Source organism: Lygodium microphyllum, chromosome 16 (genome assembly GCF_053477565.2).
Source record: "Lygodium microphyllum isolate KBCC chromosome 16, Lygodium_microphyllum_v1.1.10, whole genome shotgun sequence".
Lineage (NCBI taxonomy): Eukaryota > Viridiplantae > Streptophyta > Polypodiopsida > Schizaeales > Lygodiaceae > Lygodium > Lygodium microphyllum.
This window is the reverse complement of record NC_141150.1, coordinates 23,375,891-23,401,702: the sequence shown is the minus strand read 5'-3', so window position 1 is coordinate 23,401,702 and position 25,812 is coordinate 23,375,891. Positions and strand designations below refer to the sequence as shown.

The window sequence follows — 25,812 nt, the reverse complement described above, 5'->3', positions numbered from 1 at the left end:
GGTCAGCACAAGATTGTGTTTATGAGTCCAAGCCTACATCTTGGAACCTAATTCACTTGAGCAACAGTTTGTCTTCTTGTCTATGTCACTATGAGTCTTGTTACCGACTTCCATCCTCCATAGTCAGTACTATGCTCTAGATCCATATTTTCTCACATGGTATCAGAGCCCAGTCGGGCATGACACTACTCCTCTAGCTTCATTTCACTCTTACCTAGCTTAACTTGAGCTCAAAACAACTCAGGACAAGTTTAGAACCCCAGTTCCTACTCCTTTTTCTCACTGCCCTGCTTGGTAGCCATAGCTAGTTTGCACCTACCTTCAGTTGAGCACTTAGATCTCATCACAAGGATGTTTTAGCTCTTTCTTGCTTCATCAAAGTTGCTTCTCAGCTTAAGGCTCTCCCTGCTATCACATTGGACGGTGACATTACGCCCTGCAGAACGTGACATTGTGCATCTATTGAAAATGGCGCAGTTTAGAACACTACAACAGTTCGTACGACTATGCGCACAGTACGAGGCACAATCTAGGCAGCCATCATAGGGAAATTGAAGCCCAATACTTAAGTTTTCTTCTCATAAAAAAGCCTCTGGAAATGATGGTGTATACAGTCCACACAGATTGAAAAACTAGGCCCCTGTCTTGGAACCCTAACTGGAAACTTGATCTTTTCTCATAGTTCCTCCTCACTAAAGCCTCTGGAAATCAAACCTACTCAGATTCCAGCAAGATTTCCTCTCCAAGCTGGCAAGAAAAATCTTCAAGAATAAGATTAAGCATCAATGCCCAGCATTGAGCTCCAAGATAGTATCTCCTTGATAATTATGTAGTGTTGTTAAACACTAATCATCCTTTGCCTCTTGACACATTGAGATACAACTTCTTTGTTGGTTATTTGAAGTTGATTGCTACTGGTCAGAAATGGAAGAGCTTGAGAAAATAGCAAAGTTTAATGGGGAAGGATTTCATGCCTAGAAGAAGAAGACCATGTACCACCTTATGCTGAAAGATTTGCGGGACTTGTTTGAAGATGAAGAGGAAGATGCAGATGACAAGAAAGAAGATGCTGTAGAAGGCCAGCCTAAAACAAAGGCATGGAAGAAGATGAACAACAAAGCTCTAGGTATTATTGCTTGGGGTCTATCAGATGATGTATTACATCACATCTTTGGCATCAGGGGTGCAAAAAAGGCATGGGAAGAACTTGACAAAATCTTTGGTACACAAGCAAAGAACTCAAATGTAAAATTACTTATGCAGTTTTATAAGTTGGATGTAAAAGATAGTTCATCTATGACTGTACACATCAATAAGTTCAAGAGCCTTAAAAATGAGCTAGCAACTCTTAAAAAGAACATTGATGAGGATGAGGCAATAGCAGTGCTACTTGCCAGCATTAATCATGAACCGTATGAGAACCTTGTTTCAACACTAAGTAATGTTCCCAATCTCTCACTCAAAGACATTGAGCACTCACTGCTTGATGGAGAAAGAAAATTTAAAAGCAAATATGTAAAAGAGACCAGCTCAAGGGAAAATCTCTTATACACCAAAGGAGCTATTGGACCCAAGGGAAAAGGTTGAGGATTCAACATCGACAACAAAAGTCGGATGACATGTCATTATTGTGGTAAGACTGGCCACATTGCCAGTGAATGTTTCCACAAGAAAAGAGCACAACAGATGCAGAATGACCACCACCAAAACTAATTCATGAATGAAGAAGAAAAGAAGATGCTTCAGCTACCATCAACAACTCTAACAAATTGTTCTAAGGAATTTGTTCCCATAGTGGATTTTCTTTGTAAAAACCCTTGCCAAAGATGTAAAGTCTCAAGCTTTAACTTGACTAGGCTGCCTATGAGCTAGTCTCCTGGGCCATGTTATTTGTGGGGGGGGGGGAAGCTAGCAAGTGCAGGGACTCATCATTTGAGGGGGGGTGTTGAGAAATAACAATATGAGAAACAACAAATGATGTATGCTCTAGGAAGAGATGCCGTGAATCCCATATGCACTGTGAGGAGAGTGAAGAAGTTGAAAAGCTATAAAGACATGTACTTGGTTCACTTTTTAATGGAATGCTATTTGTTCTTTGTACTTCATTCTGAGTCTCTATCATGGTCAGCTCAAGATTGTGTTTATGAGTTCAAGCCTACATCTTGGAACCTAATTCACTTGAGAAATAGTTTGTCTTCTTGTCGATGTCACTATGAGTCTTGTTACCAACTTCCATCCTCCATAGTCAATGCTATGCTCTAGATCCATATTTTCTCACACATTCTTCATCCCAAAGTTCATAACTATGCTAATATAAGCTCCCCACTCTGTAATGAAAGATGCATTATCCATATCTTCTGGATGCATCCTGATTTGATTATATCTTGAAAAACCATCCAGGAAACTATAAATCTCATGACCTACTACACCATCCAGAAGAGAATCAGTAAAAGGAATGGGAAAGGGATCAGTGATAGTAGCTGCATTCAATTTCTTGTAATCCACACAAACTCTAATCTTCCCATTCTTCTTTGGCACTACAACAATAGGAGATAACCAAGTAACCTCATTAACCAATTTGATAAACCTAACTCTCAAAAGCTTGTCAATTTCTTCCTTGACTTGTTTGGCATAGTTAGGATTCATTCTATACCTCTTCTGGACAATAGACTTAACATCTTTCTTCAAATTTATCCTGTGTTAACACACTGCTAGATCAAATCCTTTCATATCTATATAATCCCAAGAAAAATGTCTCAAAACTTTAGGAGAGCATGAGAGGGGGAGAGAGCTTCATTGCATGGACTTGCTTTGATATGCTCATCTAGGAGTTATTTGCCCAGCCCAGGTAATTCCACACCTTCCTCTACATGAGTAGCTTAGATCTGGAGTTGCTCAGCAAAGTAGAAAGCCCTCAATCGCTCTCAGCGCGAAGAATTCTTTGAAGTCTAGTAAAAATCGTGTCGCGCTCGGCTTGTCCGAGTGACGGCGAGACCGAGTCCCAAAATCGGCCCTTGGATCACGCGGCCAATTGGCCATTCGGCCCACTACACTCAGACGCCTTTCAGTCAGTCCGTCCAAGTGAAGCATTTGGACCAACTTGAAATTTGGCCCTTGATGCTCCTGACTCAGCCCAACCCCACTTGGACAAGTTGACATTCGGCTTGGCCGAATTCACCATTCAGCCCTCGGCCCACGTGACTCGGCCCTCGGCCCACTCAGCCACTCGGCCCTCAGACAACCACACTCGGACTGTCCGAATTTGACATTCGGATCTGTTACATTCGGCCCTTTCTCATTTGGCCCTTGGACAGCCCAAATCGGGCATTCCGCCCCTGCAATTCGGACCTGCTGGGCCGAATTTGGATTTTTTCAAAAATTCTAACCTATAGATTCTGAAACCGACCAAAGACCACATAGTGCCAAAAGCACCTCATAGATCTATTACTAGACTGAAGTCTAGAGCAAGTAGTTCAAAACTTGGCTATGAACGGTCCTTCAAATCGCGCATGGTTTTTATCATAACAGCCCTACGGGCCGGGGGGGACTGCCCCCCAGACCCCCGCAGAGAGGGCTCTGCCCCCTCTGCACCTCCCCCAAGTAGGTTGGAGAGAAAATGTGCTCCGTGATAGGTCCTCCAAATTAGATCCTAGTGTAGTCATAGCTCTACACAAGCATGGACTCGCACCTGCAAAAGAGCGACCAAAAGCTCGTACTCGAACAAAGACAAACAGAGACCCCAGAACCTCGATGGGCCAATCTAGACAACAAGGGAAAAAAGGCCACACTGCAAAAACATGTATGTGTTGCATTCGGGCTGCATCTAGTCAAAGCAAAAATCAACAACATCAAGCTACAACTGCGAGGATGACTAGATATGACAGTCTTGATGATAGATGCACCTTGAATAGCACTGCACAGACGATCCAAGACATCAGTGAAGAATCCACATCAAGTTGTGTAGTTGGGGACTCAAGGGCATTTTTCAAAAGGCTTAAATTTATAAGCCAAGACCCGGAAGATGAAGACATAGTACCACCTGCTTATCTTAGGGTCAAACTCACTGCGAAAAGAGAGCACACTGTTGATGCTCTGATTGATGAAGGAGCAGATTTTAATATCTTGACCTATGAAGCATGGACCCTATTAGGCCAACCAGACCTCACACCGACTAATGCAACTCTTAGCCCTTATGGGGGACACCCACAAGCACTCATAGGAAAGTGCAAAATCCTTGCGACAATTGAAACTGAAAGCTTGCCTATCCTATTTTATGTTCCTCCAAATAGTGCTAATTGTGGGAAGGAAACCCTCCTAGGAAGACCCTTCAAAAGGGCGACCAAGTGTGAGGTCGACTATGTAGCATAGAGGATACACTTGACATTACCAAGTGTGAGGATAGTCACAATCTTTAGCAAGGGTGACCTTATCAAACCTCAGGGGAAAGGCACGGAAAGTGCTGACATAACAGGCAAGCCTAGTAACGAGAGCAAAGATGAAAGAGTTGTTACAAGCGCATGTTGAATAGAGAGGACCACTGAGCAAGGCCATGCTTGAAACAAGAAGGTCAAGAGACAATGCCAAGGATAGGCTTTGGACTTACAAGTATCGTAGAAGACCACAAAAGAAGCCCAAGCCTTATAGACAAAGGTATCGATGGAGAGCCAGCACAATGGCGTAATGGATCTCCAAAGCATTGTTACGTGCACAAGGGTATTACGCTAGTAACCAATGGATTTGGGTACCAAAACCCCCTGTGAAACCTCCTCTGTCGGTCGAAGGCCAAGATGTTTCAAGAGCAAAGAAGTGCAAGAGGAAGTCTAAACGAAAAGCCAAGTCTCGAATCAAAAACATTGGAGTGACCGAGCCCCTCACGATCGAGATCAAGAAACCAAAGGGACTAATCGAAGGGTAGATCCTTAGCCTAGCATGCTTGACAAGCAGATATCAGATGTAATCATTGAGGACACACAAAAGCCATTACTGCCCAAGGAGCCCTTGATTTCCCAAGTGGATAACAAGCATCATGGGCACAACATTGCTCAGGGCAAGGCTAAATGCTCAACAAGGCAAATGGTAGAATCATCTAATAGCTACGAGCAAATCTTCCAACCAGTGTCAAGTCCACCTAAGAGTCCCAGATCTCCTACACCCTCTTTTCGTAAATGAACACAAGAAGCACAACAACAACCGTCAAGTGCAGCTACTCAATCCCAACCTCTATCTCCATCTAAGCTTCCAGATGTCCAAGAGGTGGGACATGACACCACCCGTAGCTCTCGGCCCAAGGATATGCCTATACAACCTAATGTGACTAGATCAATTGATGCTCGATCTACACAAGTGAATGCTCAAAGGGCAACAAAAGACACGACCACTTCCGATCGGCCTAAGGACTTGACACCGCAATCCACCAATAGTAGCTAGTCCATTGAACTAGCTGCTACCACTTCCAATCAGGGATCACAGCAGTCACAGCCCTTGGCCGTGACAATGCCCTTGCGGAACGTGTCCTTAGCAGTTCACCTGTGATGAAGGAGGTGCCGCAACCAGCATCCTTGGCAACTCCAGCACTTCCAAAGCACCTAAAGCCTAGGCTTGAGGAGAAACCTCTCAAAGATGTGGCCAAGAAGACGGCGCATCTGACCAATCAACCTAGAAAGGCTGTTCAGCAAGCCACAGCCATGCCCCATGAGGACACACTAGAGAAAGAGAATGCCGAGGCCCAACCAAACACATCAATGATTGACCTAGTTCAGGGTCCTGAGTACTTAAAGCAGACACCGCAACTGGCCAAGAAAAAGAGGAAAAAACAACGGAAACAACGGCAGGCAAGTGGTGGCAGACGCCCAATAAGATCGAGACCAAGAGCACTGAAGAGCTAAGGAATAAAGCATCGAGCCCATCCACCAATGAACCCATTGGCATCTCTCCTAATAGTGGTGAAACCTCAGACACAACCAATGTGCTCTAAAAAATCAAAGCAACCATTACCATCAACGATTTCTTGCAACACTCAATCCATCAACAACAGACCTTGCATTGACCAATCAGATACAACATTGTCACAACAGGCTGACAAGACTATACTAGTCACATCTAAGGAGAACCATGACACAATAGTAGAAAGGCCTCATGAGAAACATGGAAACCCCGAGAGCATAAGCAATCCTAGTGTTGACCAATCTTGCTCATCTAGACCTGAGCTCCCAGCTATGCTAAATCCTAGGGAAACTCCTAGAACCTTGCATGAGATAGCAAGCGAGCAAGCCCTCCTCATTGAACATAGAAGTGTCGCAGAATGCTTAACTGAGTTGGATGCTAAACTCAAAGTATTTGCACGTCTATGTCCTTGCGGACATGGGTGCATTTCCTAAGGAGCAGCTTGGGGAATACTTGCCATTTTCCCTATCGTGGGAAGAGCAAGAACATCTTGACAAGCACTATGACATGCTCATGCATGAACGCACACGACTCACCTCTGACGAGGAATCCGACGAACTACGCTTAACTGTAACATTCAATTATGTGCTCTGCTAACCAAATATCTTAGAGATAGAGCAACTAAAGCAATAATCAGAGGGTCGAAGTCAATTTGAAAAACGTTGGTTTGAAAACTGCATTGCAATGGTCGAACTAGGAGCCCAGATTATGATAGTCTCAGAAGAGCGATTGGCCCAAATGGTAGTCTCAAAGAGACCCAACCTATGTGGCACCAACTTCCTTCCAAGTATTGACTGCCATTCGGGGTACGGACTTGGCTGGAACTAGCCAAGAGAACTCTCTGGTGGATAAGGTTCTCATTGAGGAGGAGTTACATGTTGCCAGTAGACTCGGACAAAATACCATGCTACTTGATGTTGCAAAATATCTATTGTTATTGAGTAGGCTGCCATGAGTACTGGATGCGTGTGCTACACTCCAGTACAATCCTGAGTTCTACAATTGGTTTTTATCCTCATGAAGTGACATGGATTCGTAAATATGTACATAAATAAACAATGACTTTTGTGACCCTGTATAGATAATATCAACATGCACAAGCAATGATAGTCAAAGCGCAGGGAGAACAGTTGGGTTTGACAGGCCGAGCTCCTCAAGTCCTCCTCTCACCACACATTTAGAAGTCGTGTGACCATTCCTGCCTCCAAGTGGAGGGCATGCCACCCTCATTACCGCCATAGGAAGCCCTGACCAACATCTCTGATGGTGTAGATGGGGCATTGTCCTCTTCTATACACCTTTCCCCTTTCTAGTCTATCCTTCCGGGGGATGAGCCCTGCTCCACTCCATGACAACCAGTCCACCCAACTTAGCATAAGCCAAGAACTACTATAGCTGGAATAAGCTCCGCAATCGAATTAGGATGAATATAATCATTGGGGCCGTCCCTTTATAACAAACACTACATGCCTCACCTCACCCCTCCTCGTCATATGCGCTTGATAACCCACTGTATAATCCCTTCCATGCGAATAGTTTTATCCTGCCTCAGGGCCTAAGCCTTGGTTCGCATTTTGCAGGCCCCCCTAGGGTAGCAGTCATGGACCACATAGTGCAGCTGGCCTGCAAGGAAGCTCTCCGCCGTCGGAGGGAGCATAAGACACTAGCGCCCCCACCAGAACGCTACGTGTCTACTCTAAAGAGGTACACGCTGAAAAGAGGCCCCAGATGACACTGCCTAGGATGCAGGCCAAAAACTACCCAGGCCAGGAGGACGAGGGCTCAAGGGAGCACACGGGGTGTGGCAACACCAACCATGCAGGCCCCCACCAGATGCTCGAGCACCAGGTGCTCGAAAGAGGAGAGGGCAGCTTGAGACAAGCAAGAATTTGATACATTGTTTAAAAGCATTATGGAAACAGTTGCGGCCAGGGACTACACCATTCGAGTCCTGGCCGATATCTTCCCCGCCCAGCCTCACAGGAGCCCCTCATCAGCACAGCCCTAGTTGCCCGACCACTCGAAATCACCCCACCTCGTACAAATAGAGTAGCCCCTATGCTGTATAAGCTGCTTAACAAAGACCATCTTGCCATAACTTTTTGTCTTTAAATGGTTAAAGGGACAGGCTCCCCACTTGTATACACTTGCCTTACCTACTGCTAATATATGCCACGTCTTTAACAAGCACAAGAATATGCATCGCAGTCAGCATCATAGGATTTTGATAAAGTAATATCTTGTCATGATTGCATCTGTTCGTTGTACTTGATGCATGCGACTTGCATATACTCTCATGAAGTGACAAGTGGATGCAAGACGACACAGGTCTTTGTGTGAAAGTGTTCAATGCCCAAGTCACCGCAAGACCACCAACCTCACAAAGAGCCGCGACAAAGCCACGCTGCCAAAAGAAAAAATTACCCTTGCTGATTGCCCACATCGCATGGCCCAAAGCATGATCATAACTACTTTCTCCTTCTGGGTTACACTCTACACTGGGCACTCACAGCAATTGTTACCTCAATTGTACCAACATCGCACGTTCCAAAGAGGGTTGCAAAATCTCAAGTGTATCTCCCCATCTCAACAACTGCTTCTCTAACAATGAGGCTAGGGCACAATCATCGCTGTAATATCCATTTCCTGAGCTTTCGAAGCTCAACATTTCCCAACCCATTGAAAGGCTGATAGCCTCAACATATTACAATGGTTGTACTCAAGCAAGTCCCAAAAAAAAGGAAAAAAGAAAATGAAAAAAAAGACAAGAGACGAAAAGATAAGAAGCATCCACGATCACAACACAGCACATAGGGGTCCTCAGATTAGGTACGTCCAGTGACCTTGGTTGGCTAGCTCCGTCCCTAGTCCCCTTGCCCTTTCACATCACCCACAACTGTTCAGGGCACATCAACGGCAAGACATACCAGAGAGCTTGTCTCGCCTATGGTTAGACCTGTCACCCTAACCCATTTGCACGATTCCCTTTTGCACTCTGCTTTAGTATCATTCCAATTGATCATGGTAAAAGCATAGCACAAATGACCATGAAAAGTACACCGTACTCGTTGAGCAAGCCCAGTAGCTGCTAGCTACCAAAATTTTGGTGTCAATGTGTTCGATTATGCTACATCGTGCTGTCACAATGCAAAGGATGTTTCATACACCTTCATGTGTACTCCTTCTCAACATGGACAACTTTGCTTCATCCACACATTGTTAAGAGGAACTAGCATGCGGTCTTCTAACTATGTAATATCTAAGTATGCACGAGCACTCACATAATATCTGCACCAAAAAATATACACAGTTTGGGTCCTCAAGTGCATGACAATACTCTCAACTTGCTTAGAGTCCAACCTGTCTCCCAAACTAATTGAACTATGTCTTGTGCACGATAAAGAAGACTAGCTATGGCTGCAAATATCATCAATTGCTCAAGTCTATACTATGTCTTCTGCTAGTACCATGGCACTCATTTGCACCGAAGACATAAACCAAGACATAAACCAAGACTAGCTAGTACCATGGCACTTATTACAATTTACTAGCTATGGCTGCAAATATCATCAATTGCTCAAGTCATAAACCAAGTGTATTTACCACAATCAATGGTAATGTAATTCATCAATTGCTCAAGTCATAAACCAAGTGTATTTACCACAATCAATGGTAATGTAATTGTTACATCCTCGAAAAACCAAGACAAAAAATCCAAAAAATAAAAAACAGAAGGCATACCCAAGGCAAGAGGAAGATAGAGGATAAAGGCACACTCAAAAAAATGTGAAGACATAAAGTGTAGGAAAAAGTCTAAAATATAAAAGGAAGCATACAATAATAAGCACACCTTAATATGCTAGCAAGAAAAGCACCGGGTGCATTGCAATTCATTTTGTAAAAGAGTATTGAGCTCTCTCCCATGCAAGTTGTAAAGAATGAGAGGTGGGATTGAGGCCTATGCTAATAGGAAGGAGAAGAAAAAAAAGGAAGCACACAATAATAAGCACACCTTAATATGCTAGCAAGAAAAGCGATGGGTGCATTGCAATTGATTTTCTAAAAGAGTACTAGGCTCTCTCCGGTGCAAGTTGTAAAGAATGAGAGGTGCAATTGAGGCCTATGCTAATAGGAAGGAGAATAAAAGAGAGTAGAGGAATGGAAAAATGGACCAAAAAGGGGATGGCCACCCAAGGAAGGGATAAGGGTATGTATAAAAGTCAAGAAATGAATGTATAAAATGGATAAGGGAATGTTCATGGACCACTAGAACATCAACTGCTGCTACTACATGCTATCTAGCTAGCTATACAATAATAGGAGACTCCTTGTGAAATATCATCATGCGTACCTCAATTACCTGCTTATGTTTGCAAGGACAAGCACAATAAACTAGATCCTAATTCCATAAAAATGCATCTTTCTTGTTTATATGGATGCAAGTGAGATGGACTATTAGCTATGGGATCTGTAGGCTCACAAGGTTATCCAAAGCCATGATGTGGTTTTCCATGAGAAAAAGATACCTAAGCAACCTGAGTATGTAGTTGAGGTATGCAGGGTCATCTTTCAAGAGGAGTCTCCTGCTCCCATACAACTAGCTAAATAATGTGTCACAGTAGTTGATTCTCCAGTGGCCCATGCCCCACTTGTTGTGCAAGATTATCTTGCTTCAAGACACTCTACTAAATCTAGATGTGCACCTGAGCACTTTACAACCTCCATGGATCATGTTATGGTGATAAACATAGATGAGCCTCTCTCTTATGATGAGGTCATGCATAGAGATGATAGTTACTCATGGGATAGGGCTATGCAATCAAATATTCACTCCTTACAAATTTACAATACATCAAATTTGGTCTATTTTCCTAGTGGCAAGAAGGCACTACCATGCATGTGGGTATACAAGCTAAAAAGTATCCTTGAATACCCCAAGCCCGCTTATAAGGCCAAATTGGTAGCTAAGGGTTTCAACCAGGAATATAGTGTTGACTTCAATGAAGTCTTTTCTCCTATGATTAAAATGATGACCCTATACTTGGTATTATCATTGGTTGCTTAGTTAAGACCTTTATCAAATGGATGTAAAGATGGCTTTTTTTTACATGGGGACTTGCATGATAAGATCTATAAGCAGCAGCCTAAAGGCTTTGAAGAAAAAGGTAAGGAATACCTAGTGTGCAAGTTGAGAAAGAGCCTTTATGGCCTTAAGAAAGCACCTAGGAAATGGTATCACAATTTTGATGCTTTTATGCATTCACAAGGATATAGTCGTAGTACTATGGATCCATGTTTATACACAAAGAAGGCTCATGATGTAGCCTTATGATTTTGGTACTCTATGTGGACGTTATGCTTATTGTTGGGAGAGCTCATGATGAGTTGGATGCCTTAAAAACTCAACTCAAGAAGAGCTTTGAGATGAATGATATGGGACATGCCTCGTATATTCTTGGGATGTGTATCACTCATGATTACTTTAAGGGGCTCCTTTATCTATCACAGAAGGAGTATATCCAAAAAGTCCTTGAGTGGTTTCATACGTAGGATGGTAGCCAGTATCTCTTATGCATATGATGTGGGTTGTTTGATGTATTCCATGACAGCTACTCATTGTAACATAGCATTTGCAGTGGGAGTTGTGGCACAATATATGATTACACCTAGCAGACAACATTGGGATACTATCAAGGATATCATCAGGTACCTAAAGGGCACAATAGCTATGCGCACATGTTATCGTGGCAAGGATACATGAGTCATAGGATACCCTAACTCTAACTATGTAGGACATCTAGATAATAGGAAGTCCACCTCTAGCTATATCTTCACCTTTGCTAGAGGTGTTGTTTCTTGGATGTCTAGGGTGCAGAAATGCATGGCCCTCTCTACTACCAAGGCCAAGTATATTGCACCCACATTGAGGCTTACAAGGGGGCTCTCTGGGGGTCTGGTGGCAAGCCTTGGTATTACCGATATGGTCCCTACACTGTATTCAAACTCTATGAGAGCTATCTAGTTATCCAAGAATCTAGTCTTTCATGTGGAGACAAAACACGTTGTCAAGTGTTTTTATAAAAACTGGACATCACAAAAATAGTGAAAAGCAGTAGAAAATCAAAAGCCAAAATCTGAAAGCAAAAAACCTAATGTATGTGAGAGAACTTTTGAAAACTATATAAGGATGAGGAAGAGAAGAGCAAGGGGCCTTCCCCCTCAATTCCAATTCTACTTTGTGAGAGAGGTGAGAGAAGGGTCGCATGCAAGAGCAAACTCTTGTTGTGCTAACTTGTGAAGTCGGAGAACTTGGAAGTTGAAGCCCCAAGTGTTAGCCCAAGTTCATCAAGGTATGAAATTTCCATGATGTTGGATTTGTCTTCAAAGTTTGTTTTTGACATTTTGTGCAAAGTGTTGGTGTTTTTGAAATTGTTGAAATGTTATGTGATGCTCTACCCAGATTTGGGTTTTTTAGTTGTTTGAGCTACAAGAGGCATTGTGTATTGTTTGGCATTTGGTTCTGTGTATGGTTCGTGTGGTGATTGTTGAAACATTTAAAATTTTTATGTTGTGTTGTGCATGCGACATAGTCCATTTCCCCAACCGGCACTCCTTAACATCTCGTTATCGAGTTGTGAGTGAGGCTTGACAACAACCCTCCCACGAACATAATCAACCACAAAACCAGGGACAAAGCACACAAAATCTATGTGTATGGCTCTGCCATTAGTCTTAAAACTGAAAAGAAACTATAAATCTCTCTTTTATTAATAAATAAATTCGTCATCTTCATCATCTTCATCCATAGCTTCAATCATTATGCAAGAACAAAATGGAAAAGAGGAATTTCTGCACAAAAGATAGAGGAGAGAGGAGAGAGAACAAATTTTTAGCACCACCAAAAAGGGAGAATATGCGATTGGAGAAGAGAGAGGAAAGGGGAATAGGCACATAACCACTCGTGCACTCCACCCCACCTCTTCCCCAAAAAGCACACCACTTTATATTTTATTATTTCTTTGAAACTTTGATACATTTGATATTATAAGACCTTTGGCCTTTAATTTTGAGTATTCCTACCCTTTACAAATGCATGCATGTAACATTTTGTGTATACAATTTATTTATGATGGATGTGGATGTGTCCCCCTCATGTATCTATCTCTTTTTGGTGATTTTGTAACAACTTAGTATTATTCTCTTGACAAAAAATAAAAATATGATGCATGCTTGGATTCTTTTGTGCCTTGTTTTTATGCTTCTTTGGGTGTCATCAAGGCTTGCTCTCGATCAACGCTTGTGTAACAACGTGAGGTGTGTTACCACTTTATTAGAGAGGTTGTTGGATAAGTCCATTGACCTTGTCAAGATCTCAATTGACTAAAATCCTACAAATCTACTCATGAAAAGTTACTCAGCACAATGTTTTACCTTTCTTATGGGAAGTTGATGGGAGTTGGATGAGATAATGTCTTTCCTTATCCTATTGTACTTATGTACATTTGTACTTTGTCACTTTTTTCTTGTTTTCTCCTCACTAAGGGCATATTCACCTTTAAGTGGGAGATTGTTGGAAGTAAAGGTGCATGTGGCTAACCACCCAAGTATTACTACATTGATAGTATCCGCACACATGTAAACTGTAGGTGGTGGACACCCCTCATTATCACTTCAATCTTTATTATTTCAATGATAATTGAATAAAGGGAAGGCCGATCACACATTGTGACTATTGGAATTCCCATATCTTATATTGTTCTCTCCCTCTCTCTCTTACTCTTGCTCCTTCCACCATAGCTCTTACTTCCACTTGTGTGCTTCCACTTCGGGCTCACTCCTTTTAGGATTAACCCTTATTCCCACAATAATGACAAGTCAATGTGGACTTATAGTCAAATAACTTACTATGAGACTACCCACATGATTGAGAGAATAAGACATTTTGAGAGTCTCTCCCACGGTAGTCATTACCGCTCTTAGCATTATTGTCTTTGATTGTTAAAGCATGAAATCTATGGGAAGCATCAATATTCTTTCTGCTAACTTCTTTATTCAATATTGCATCCTCCATATCCTGTAATTTTAGTCCATCAACATGCATATTTGCACATATAGTAGTACTACATAATATATATCATGATTCAAGCAATGCAACGAGTAAGAATAATGGTGGAAGATTCTCCTTAAAGTCAATCCCCCACAAAGATAAGTGACTAAAAATAAAATGAAACTCATTTTAAAAGTGGGCAAACATGGAAGTCCCCTCCTTCATGTAAAGGTCCATGAGTTGTTACAACCAATACATTTGAGAAGTAAGACTTTGTTTATCATAGATATCACAAATCTTCTCCCATAACTACTAGGAAATCTACTATTCAAAGCCAACATTGTAGAGTACCTACTTGGAGAGTGAAAAAATGATTATAGATTTACCTAACTCATCCAATTTAGCCCAATCCTCTACATCACACTATTCAAGCTTGATATCCTCATGTCTCAATGTCTTACTTTGCAATTTTTGCACCAAAACTTGCCATATCTATGCCTTCCAATAGTTGTAATTAGTGCCATCCAATTTGTAAATCTTAAACATAGCACTATCATTTGATCCACTAGCCATCATGCCAACAAATGAAAACATAGTACAAGAAGATGGAATGTTGTAAATGGCTGCAAATTATTTCCAAATCACAATCAAGACAAAGTCTAAATGAAAGAAAACACCAAAGGGCAGGGTTGTCCATTAATTGTAAAACAGAATTGCAAAATGCACAACTAACTAAGCAAGGGTAACAAAGCTCAATATATAGCCAAGTAGTATGTATACATCACATTGACAAATATAAGTGCTAGAGTCTAAAGCATAAATCAAACCAGCCGCTAAAGAGTAGATGCATCCAATAAGCATCAAGAGAGCATATACATATCTTAATGAGTCCCACTATCTCATAGACTAAGTTTAATCGCATAAACTCCAAAGCCCTGCTCAAATGCAAAATGTCCAAATAGCTCAAAATAACTCCCACGAAAACAAAACTGAATGCCAATAAAGCAAGACAAGCTCAATAAATCATGTACATGACATCTAATATCCAAGATATATGAAGTACATAGTCAAAAGCATAAAACCCAAAAAAAAATTCAAGCCCATAAGTGAATGATCATTGTAGCAACTAATCAAAGCTCCAAGACATGTAACTAAGCTCAAATGCAAGACTCAAGGCATTCCATAAGCATATTTGGGTGGATAGCATCAATGTTATACATCAATACATCCATTGAAATACCCAAATATCATCAACTAGCAATAGGCATAAAATTTCACTATCAAATATCTTCTTGTTACAATATGTAGAGGCAAGCTTACCGTTCAACCACCAAGACCCACGGACCACTTATTGTTCAAGCGTTTTAAGAGAACACCTATGGCTATCTCTCACCTAGTTGACGCACCTTCGATCGTATTGGGGTGTAGTGAGCTTACCTTGGTGCCCAAATGAGTTGCATCCTCCCTCAAGCACAATGGTAGCTCCACGATTCGTGATGCAAGCGCAAACAACCTCAAGCCTCCACCTTCAAGCTCCATCCTCCATAGCCGCACATGAGATAAGAGAAGAGAAGAGAAGAGAAGAAGAGAGAAGATGATGGAGAGCTTTTTCTCCTTGATCCCTCACCCTCACATATTCACTCTCTCACACTCTCACACTCCCTCTCTCAAGTACACATAAGCAAGCAAGAAGAGAAGAGAAGAAGAAAAGAAGATGAGTCCACTTTGCCACACACCAAATAATGAGCTCCTCATTCACTTTTCAATTTTATATACAAAACCCTAAATTCCTTTTGCGCGATCATCCTCTTATCCCTTTTTTTACATGGCTGACCATGGCCTAGGCCCTTTTTCCCATTGTCCTCCTATCTTCCTAGCTTCCTTCCTACCATCCATCTACCTTTACAATTTGCACAGGAGGGAGCCTGCCGCTCTTTTACAAAAAGTTTTAGGGATGCCTCGCATTTAAAAGTGCACTTTCACATTTGCCTTAGCTTTTGAGACCACCCTTGGGCTTTTGTCCGTTTCTCTTCTTGCTTCTTTCGTTGTGTCCGATTTCCTTCTGGGACACCTCTTTTAGGTCCCAACTTGCGCTTTTTCACTTTTTTTACTTTTTCTTGTGCTGCGATTAATGTTATCCCCCTCCTAGCCTAGTGCCAGTCCCATGGCATTAATGGATAGTAATTGGAAGGTGGGATGGGCGTAGCCAGATGACTTTTTGAGTTTGTAATACAAGCCCTTACAGGGGATGGTGTCGAGTGGATCGGCCCTTGAAATTGAAGATGGTGTGGGGCTTGGTCCTTCACTCACATTTACGATAGAGGAATTTGTCCTTTGAAATTAAAGATAAATTTAGGGTAGATCCCTCCCTGACGCTGACATTGAGTGGATCTGTCCCTTGAAATTAAAGATCGTGTTGGACAGATCTTTTTTGGAGAATGGCGGATGGACATCTCCATTTTTGAAATTGACAATGGTGTTGGGATAGATGTCTCCTCATGCCTTCCGAGGGTGCTACAATTTGAGCTTAACATGGCTTCTCCTTATTCCCTTTAAGTTTCCTTACCCCCTTCACTTATGCTCGTGCAGACTTTCCCACTTGCACAAGAGGAAACTTGGCATTTCTCATAAAATGAATCATATTGTGCCTTGCACTTTCCTTGCAAGGTCCTTTGGAAGTTCGCCCTCATCCTTGAGAGAGCCTTGCTAGAATATTCGACACTTTCTTTCATCCTTGAGAGAGCATTCTTCATCCTTGAAAGGACCTCCCTCATCCTTGAGAAGACCTTGCCAAAGTAGTCAAAGCTCCCCCATATTGTTTTTGAGGTTGCCATCTCTTGCACTATTCCTAATGAGCTTCTTTATTGCATAGTGACATGTGCAATAGCGATAGTGTAAGTTGATGACAATGTGGTTGTGTGGGGATTGGTATTTGGAAGAAATTGATCAATTGGTTGAAGTGGTGGGGGCCAAGAGTGTATTGCATGGATGATGGGGCCTCTAAAGTTGGTGGGTTGGAGCATTGGTTTTTACCCAAAAAGAAAAGAAGATGCACTACCTAGGGGTGTGTCTACCTTACCATGTGGTGCATAGTGCTCATGCGAGTGAACTGGGAGTTGGGTCAAACATTGGTATTTTTCCACACTTGAGGACCCAATTTGTGTATTGTTGGAGGTGTGGTGCATGGCTTAGGGAGACATGCTTGGAAGTCCCACCCTTGAGGTTCCAAAGCTTGAAGTGGGGAATCAAAATGGACTAAGGGGGTAGAGACAAAGCTAGCTGCCGACCAAAGCCATTGGATGCACCTAACTTGAGAACCCCTAGAGGTGCAATGACTGTGATATGTGGAGCTAAGTGCTTTTTTTTTTGGGCCACACATTGATCTAGTCATTGTAAAGATATCCTTGTAGGCGTTTGAGGTCAAAAAGAGGGGTGGGGGGTGGCATCCTAGTTCTAAAACCTTCCACAACTAAGGATCCACGGCTTGTTGCCCCCTTTCAAATTTTGACCCTACATCTTCATTTGGCCTTCATCTCTCTTCTCCCCTATGCTCTAATGGCTCTGCTTCTATGGGCTTGACAATTTGCATTTGGACGTGTAGCCCATGTCGTAGGGCCTTGCGGGTGATCACCAACTTTTTCCTTAAGCACTCAATGGCCTCCTCTTCCTCAGATTGTGTGGCGCTAGAGAGAGTGCGAAGGAAGGCACATTGTTGGGCTTCCAAGGTCATCTATGTGGCATTTTCCCTTCTCTTTGGTAGCACCTTGTCGCCTTTTGCAAGGACTAGTCGTCGCGTGAGGGCGCTCACTTTTTCTTTACTCTTGTTCACCCGGTCATCTGCTTTTTTCTTCATTCCTTCCAAGATTTCATTGTGCCTGTAGGCTAATGCTCTTAGCATCTTCTCCTATTCTTCGATTTCTCTGTCTAAGTGTTGTTGTTCTTCAAGCTTCGAGGCTAATCTTTGTTTCAGATTTGCTATATGTTTTTGGTGCTGTCGGCTTCTCTCTTCTTCTACTACTGCTATCTGTTGTGCGGCATCTCAAAAATTTTCATTTTCTTTTTGTAGATCCTTGTACAGTTCCAGCAGCTCATCAAAATTGTGTTGTAGGCTCATGAGACTGTGTGTTTCAGCCACGAGTTTTTCTTGCCATCTCTTGTCTTCTCCTCCTTTGGCCTCAAGCTTCACTTTTAGCTCCTTGATCTCTCTTTGATAGATAGCCATTTGATGGGTTCTCTCTAATTGAGAGGTTGCCATCATCTCCCTTTCGACCTCTCAGTTATGACTATCTTCTTAACTTCATTTTCCCATTCCAACTACGTTAAGAGTTCCTACACATAGGCATCATAGGTTGTGTACAATGACAATGTAGAGGAACTAGTGGTTTGAGGTGCCTCTATCTTCAGTTGTTTGAGGTCTCATCTAGATTCCGTGTTTGCAACTGCCTATCTTCTTGCCTCCGGTAAGTTACTCATGAATATATGTGTGCATCACGTGGGTTCAAAATAAGGTATTTTTAAAATACCATTTTTATACATTTTTTCCATATAGAAAGGTCTAATATAAAGGGGTTATTTACATATTGAATAGAAAATGGTTATGTTTTATTTAGAAAAAATTCACAGATAAGGATATTTATAAATAGACCTTGAATGTACATGATGTAGAGGATATACATATAGTAACTTCCCCGAGCTTCTTGCTCCCATCACAAGGGTTCTGCACTCGTGCCTTAAGTTGCCTCTTTCTTGACCAAGAATAGTACCCATGCCACAAGATTGCTAGCATCTACCATGGTGGAGGAGTCTTGGGTGGGTGTAGTGATTGGGGTGGCGAGTAGTAGGACGGGTGGGACAGAGTGGATCAAACCCTTGCCCTTTCCCTCAGTCATCACTGGGGGGCGGCAGGAATTTGGGTATCTTGGAGTTGTGCTTGAACCTTCATGTCGGGGTGGACTCATGGCCACCAACTCTTCTTGTCTTGAAGGTTGCTCCATTGAGAGGTGGATAGCAAGAGCTATGTCCTCTTCGTCCTTCTTCCTGAGCTCTGCCTCTTCCTCCTCAACTCTTCTCTTTCTCTCTTCTTAAGTTCTTTTGGATTCCTCTTTTATTCTCTTTACTCATCCTTTTCTTCTTTCTTTCATTGTTCCTTCGTGCTTTTGGACTCACTTTGTGCTCTGTGTAGGTCTGTCTTCTCCTTCTTTCTCCTCTCTCCTTGGACATTCTTCTACGAAGTCTCTTTCTTTGACTTCTTTGCCCTTTTGCTCGACTGCTCATGTCCTTGGTGCTTTGCAGAGGGGACCTGTCTAGTGTTCCATCGGCTGCCTTATTGTCTTGTGCTCTTCCTACTGCCTCTCTTATGATGGCTGTCAAGATTCGTCCGAAGACAATGGTGGAGGCCTTTGAGGATGAAAATTTCCTGGCTTTGGAGGTTGGGGACTCTCCCCCCCACGGGTCTTCCATGAATGGCTAATGCTTTTTCCAATGTCTCTATCATCTTTCTCATGAAGCCATTGAGGTTTACCTTGTTGAAGGACTAGGTAGCAATGCTCTCAAGCATTGATACATTGATTATGTTAATCAAAGTAGGACTATCACTTTTTCATCCCCAACATGTTGTACACATCTCATTTTGGCCATTTTTCCACTTTGTTTGGTAGGCCCAGTGCTTTCTATACCAGCTCAAGGCTTAGCTCGATTTCTACTTGGCGGGCTTCCTTTTCTAGATGCACTGTGACAATGCCCCGGTTTTTGTTGAAGGTCCAAAGAAACTTGGCACACTTCTCATAGTCGATGGCTTGGCCCATCTTTTCCATGTACTTCTACAACAGCCTACATTGCTTCATCAGCTGCTGGATGGCTGGTTCTTCTAGGGCTATGTCTTCTAGATTTAAGATATACCTAAATTTGGATTGATTATAAGCATTGACTCCAATGAGAGGCCGTATTTTGCTTGCTCCTCCTCCAGGAATGGAAGTTTGATGCTTCTGTCTTGACTTGCCATTGTAGGTACATGTCATAATACCATAGTTCACCATTAGTGTCCTTAGGATAATTTCTTAGTGAAAGGTAAGTAGGAATTGAATGTACTTTTATGGAAAGAATAAAATGCTTAAGTTCAAAAAGAGAACTTTCTTTCAAGCAGTCCATTCAGTCCAACAAACTATGACACTTCACTCAATCACAAATTGATTTTCATCCACTCTTTCCCATTTTTGGACGTTGATTGAGGCTTTTTCCTTACATGTCTCCTTCACCTTACTTGTTTGAATCATTTTACCCCCTCCCCTTTGAAATTGAAAGGAATCCTTTTTAGGATTAAGGTTTGAGAGTTCAAGGGCATTTAGCACGTGCTCGTGGTGTTTCATTTTCTCATGAGCCAATCATAGAAGTTTAGATTGTATTCGAGATTAGCATAGCGGTCCATGTCCAAAGGACGAATGCCTACTTGAGTGATGTAGGTGAGAACATCCATGAGGAAGTCATCGAAGTCGATCCTGCTAGCAATGTGTAACTCTTCCTTAGTCAGAATATTCGATCTAAGTAGGGGTGGGTCATGATGTGCTCTTCCTAGGGTTACTTACAAATGGTGGTCAACACCTTATAGGAAGTTGGAGCTACATAAGTGAGATCATACTTGGAGGTCTTAATGGCATGTCATTGCTCAACATTGGTCATGATTTGGCTACCTTCTTGTTCCCACTAGATTCTAAGAGCATACCACTTGTGTAAGAAGGATGAGTCATTATTAGCTAGCTTGTTAAGTTCATCCAACTTTTGGCTTGTGGCAAAAACTTTTCTCTTGCTATAGAAGGTGATCAATTGTTATTTTAGGGCTTGGCCTTGAGATATCTTGGCATTGGCGATCAATTCTTCTGCAACCATGGGGGTTTTTACTATCATGAATTCGTATTCCTCCTAGGTGCGTGTCATGGGGCAAACTTCTAATGCTAAGGGTGGATCAAGCAGACCTAGGTCCAAACTCTCATAGCTCTTAGCGAATAGGGTGAACATGGCATCCAAGTAATTGATGTAGGTGATCAAATCATCTCTTGTGTTATCAGCTCATTGTTCATAGGACGGCTTAAGATCTACTGGTGTGGGTAAGGTTTGATTGAACTAGATAATTTGGTAGCTAATGGTTGCGTCTTTGGTTGCTCCCAAGAGTGTGGTTGGGCTTCTTGTGTGATGGGCTTGGTTAAAGTCATGGTTAAAGTCGGGGATGCTACGCTACTAGTCACTACTAAGGTCGCATGGGCGCTAGTAAACTTGGGCTGAGGCTATGGCTGTGTGTGAGTAGCAAGGTGCGGTTTTGATCGATAGACTTGTTTAGTCTCCATCAACTTCTACCTTTGAGGCTTTGTGGGTTTTGCAATTTGAGTTGTTTGTGGCATTGGTGCCTTGTCTGTCATGTGGCTTTGTGTGGTTAAGTTTGGGAGAGTGGCATTGGTTTGGGGACCCATCACAGCTTGACCATTCTTCTTCACCTATATTGCCTATTTTGTGGCCTCCTAGCTCTCGGGTGTGATTCTTTTGCATTGCAAGGTCATGTGTGTCTACTTCTAGGAGGTGGACCTTTGTGCTTAGGCATCCAATTGAGTGGTGGTTCCTGGGCCTTAGCTCTAATTTTTGCAATTTTCTGGGATTGAGGTTTGGCAGGTTGTGACGAGTCACGATCTCCCTTCTTAATCTTGGTAGTGGGTTGCTCTATCGGTGGCTTGGTGGGTTGTGATGGAGCTGAGCTACCCTTGTTTAAAGCCATTACTATCCTAACATTGCCAATGGCAAGGTGAATGTGCTATGAGTCATAGTCGACCTTGTAGTGTGCTTGTTTCTGGAATGCGCATCCCAGCAGCAATTCCTTACCGGCGGCAATCTTAGTGTTAGGCATCACATAGAAGATCACAGGTAGGCTTTTAGTCTCAATAGACACCGTCATTTCACATTTTCCTAACAGTGAGTAGGACCATCCTCCAAATGGATTGAGCTTAGTGTCAGTAGGCTACAGTTGGGGTTGATCGATGAGAGTCCAATGATCATGCGTAAGGATGTTACAGTCAGTTCCCTCGTCAATGAGCACATCAAAGATGTGTCTCTTCTAGTCAACCACTGATAAGCGTAGATAGGTAGGTGCCACCACTTACTCATCTTCATCTTCAATTTCCGTGATGGTGGCCACTCATACCTTAACAGGGTTGGGTTGTTTATGCGAGCTTTTGACCATCGTGCAAACTAGCACTAAGTGTGCATCTCTAGGCTTATTAGATGTATTAGCAGCTTGCTCGTACTCCTCACTATCTGAGAATGGTAGATCTATCATGGGAAGCATGTGCATCCAATCTTTCTCATCCTCGGTACAGGGGGTATATTTGGTCACTGGCCCATAAGATTTTCTAATTTTTGCATCACCCTTCAGCATGGTGGAGATGGCATCTAGGTTGACTAGTGTGGTCTTCCATGTATCCATCTCTACTTTTACTGTCTTTCTTTATTTGGCTAAGAAGATCAGACCATCACCCTAGTCTTCTATTACCTATGCCTTGCGCATCCAGGGCTAGCCTCTAATAGGATGTCATGGTCCACTCCCTTCATGACTATAAAGTCAATAGAGAATTGGATCCCTGCTATCTTTAATGGCACGTTCTTTAATACTCCAAATGGTTGCACTTTCATTCCATTGGCTAGGATGACATTGAACCTAGCATTCTCAATAGGTGGGTTACCCCAGTCATGGAGCACTACATGGCTCAACACACTAACTCCTACTCCCATATCCACAATTCCATTTCTTGTGGCGTCTTCTAGAGCTACAACTAGTAAGACTGCATGCATTTCGGTGCCTTCCCAAAAAGTGTTAACCTGTAAAGACTTTGGCACTCAGTGCAATGTCAAGTTGGGTATCTGAGTTACTACATTATGATCATGTAAGTCAGCTGCTCCTTGCTCCATTGGTCCTTCAACCCACTGCTTCAGTTCTTGCCATAGCATCGGATGCTGCCTAAGTAGATCTCCTAGGCTTAGAGTGACCACCGGGATGGTCACAAGTGTGGTGAGGAGGTCGTTAGCTACTTGCCTCTCTCCTAACATTGCATTTCTTGGTCAATGGCTCTGATTGGTTTGCTAGCCCATAATATGTAGGCTCTGTTTAAGCAACACTGCTTGTGGCACAGTCCCATCTCTCAACTTTGGTCATGGAGACAAGACTGGTGTGCATACACGAGAGATCATCGATTTCATCTTTCAATATGGGCTGAGCATCCTTTAGGTGCTCTTGGGCTTCTTTTACCCACTTCCTGACCTTTTTGATAGCCTTGATTTGGCGCTTTGGGTTGGGGTACTCCCCAACCTTTGCACTTCCTTTCTTGGCCATCTTTGGAGCTGACGTTTCTACCTCTACGTTTGTCACGTTTTTTTTTGGTCGGTAGCATTGTGGCACTCTCAATTTTTAGTGTGACCTTTGCATCAGATTTCTTTCTCCTTCACCTACGACTTTTCTTTTCAATTGAGGCTGCATCTATGTTGCTAGGCCCTGGCAATGATATGCCAGCTTGCTTTGTCTATGCATAGGTCATAATATGCAACGGGATGGGTGTCTCCTCTCCATTAAATTTCTCAACTCCAAACATCCCCAATGGTATAGATGGCTCATTTGCCACACTAGAGGGTGGTCTTCATCTAGGGCATTCGGCAAACATGTGAGTGATTCCACACTCTCGGCATCTAAGATTGGCATTTTCCTTATTAGCCTGCTCCCTTTCAAGGCAGCGTGAGGAGATATGTCCTAGGTGTCCAAAATTCCAACACGAGATTGGTTCTTGGGTCTTCCCTGTAAAGCCTCTGACTTTACCTCTACCTAATGCCATCACTGGTATAGATGGGTAATCCATAAGGATTGCATTGCCCTCTTCATTATACGATACATAGGGGTGCATGTAAGGCTCTTCGGTGTTCGGGGCCTCCACATAGTGGACTAGAGCATCACTCAGTGGATGGGTTACATAGGGTCCAAGTGGTCTAGGTATGCCTATGGGATTTATCTCCATCTTAGAAATGGTTGGTTTGGCATCATTTTGGTGCTGGAAGAGCCGATGAGGCTCCCCTTTCGAAAAAGTTTTGCGAATTATTCACTAGGAGTAAGGCTATCCGTATGGATGAGAGTACAAGAGTCTCCTTGGTAGTCTACAATGCATGACATCGTGACCGAACCTACCACAGTTGGTGCAAGGTCGGGACCTTGGGTCCTGACACTCACCTGGCATGTGTTTTTTGTCACAATACACGCATTGGATGTGAGGGCATGTTGGTCGTCTCATCATTTCTTGTAATTTGGCTAGCTCCATCTTTATCTCCTCTAGCTTCTAACTTGCATTCGTGCCCTTTCCTTTATCTTGAGTACTTGGGCATGATCTTTAACTTGACATTGAAACTCTCTCAAAGTTTCTAGCGTTAGTATCCTCTCAAGTTGAGCTCTTGGAGCTTCTCTCTTTGAGCTGGTCATCCACTCTGATTGCCTCATCAAAGACCCTAGCTAGCACATCTCGTTGCAAGCTTGAATTGCATGCCAAGGCCTTGTAGAGTTCCTCACTTTGTATCCCATTGATGAAGACTGTGGAGACCGCTCTTTTGGTAGGTCACTCACCAGTTGGGATCCTCTTGAAGAGACTCTACACATGGGTGATGTAGTCTCTGGTGTCCTCCTTGTCTTTCTACTTGATGTACATCAGTTGCACCAGAAGGTTATCAGAGTACCCAAGCTCAGAGAACCTGTGAATAAAGAGATTCTTGAGTTTGTTGAAGTCAGTCTGCTCAGTAACATCCAGACTCATGTACTATGTCCTACCCTTATCTCCTAATCATAGACTGAAAGCTTGCAAGTGTTGAGTAAGATCAATGAGGCCGTTGGCCTCACAGACTTGCTTGAAATGCTCTATGAAGCTGTATGGGTCATCGTTTGCTTGGTACTTGTCTAGTTGATTAGTCACAACAAGGATTCTTGGTTGGCTCAAGTTCTATGTTCTGTTGCAAGCTTCTAGCTTGTTGTTCCTGATTGTAGGCCACTATGCCATGCAAAGCTTCCCACGCTAGTCTCCTCCCCTCTTCAAGGTCTGCTATGATATCCTCAGATGTCCTACCACAGTGGTCTGTCCAAGTCTGTAGATCATAATTGGCGATTAGTTGCTAGATTTATATCGCGAAATCGCCTAGGTCAAGCTCTTCATCACGTCCATGGTTAGTGCATGATTTTGCCATATTTGCAGTCTCGTGCTCCACTAGGTTGTCGATGAGATTGATCAAGTCGGGCAGATCCACTTCTCCAATGGTGTCGGTCCTTTCTTGGTCCTATGCTTGGGGTTCTCAATCACCTGACTACATTTTAGGGTCTTCTCCTACTAGTGGATTTGTTCAGATTGTTAGGTCTGATTGAGTTTCTTATTATTTACAAACAGTCCTCAACTTACACTCACTCAATTTGTGTGTGTGCATTAGGCTTTCATATTTTCTTAGGTGCACTTCAAGTGTTGAAAACAATGTGAGTGGGAATACGAAGTGATACTTTTGTAGCTTCCACACTCTCATCTACAGACTTGACCGAATAGGGCTTTATGCTCAGTTGTTGGTCTTTAGGGTCTATGCTACATCGTTCAACTTGCTCAAGGTCTGCTCAAGGTCAAATGGGATCTGTTGGTTAACCTATGACATTAAGTGTGTCGAATATGCTGATATGAGTGTCAGCACTGTGCCTGGCCACTCGGCTATAATTTCTAGGGTCAAATTTTCCTATAGGGATTTCAGTGAATTGTTCTATTGCGGGTGGTACTCTCTGT

The 25,812-nt window shown here is 42.7% G+C and overlaps 1 protein-coding gene across 1 annotated transcript in view; it reads right to left on the bottom strand.

The window, feature by feature from the left end:
- LOC148022624 (uncharacterized) overlaps positions 1-25,812 on the bottom strand; it is a 47,317-nt gene that overhangs the window by 1,151 nt on the left and 20,354 nt on the right. The window lies entirely within an intron of this gene.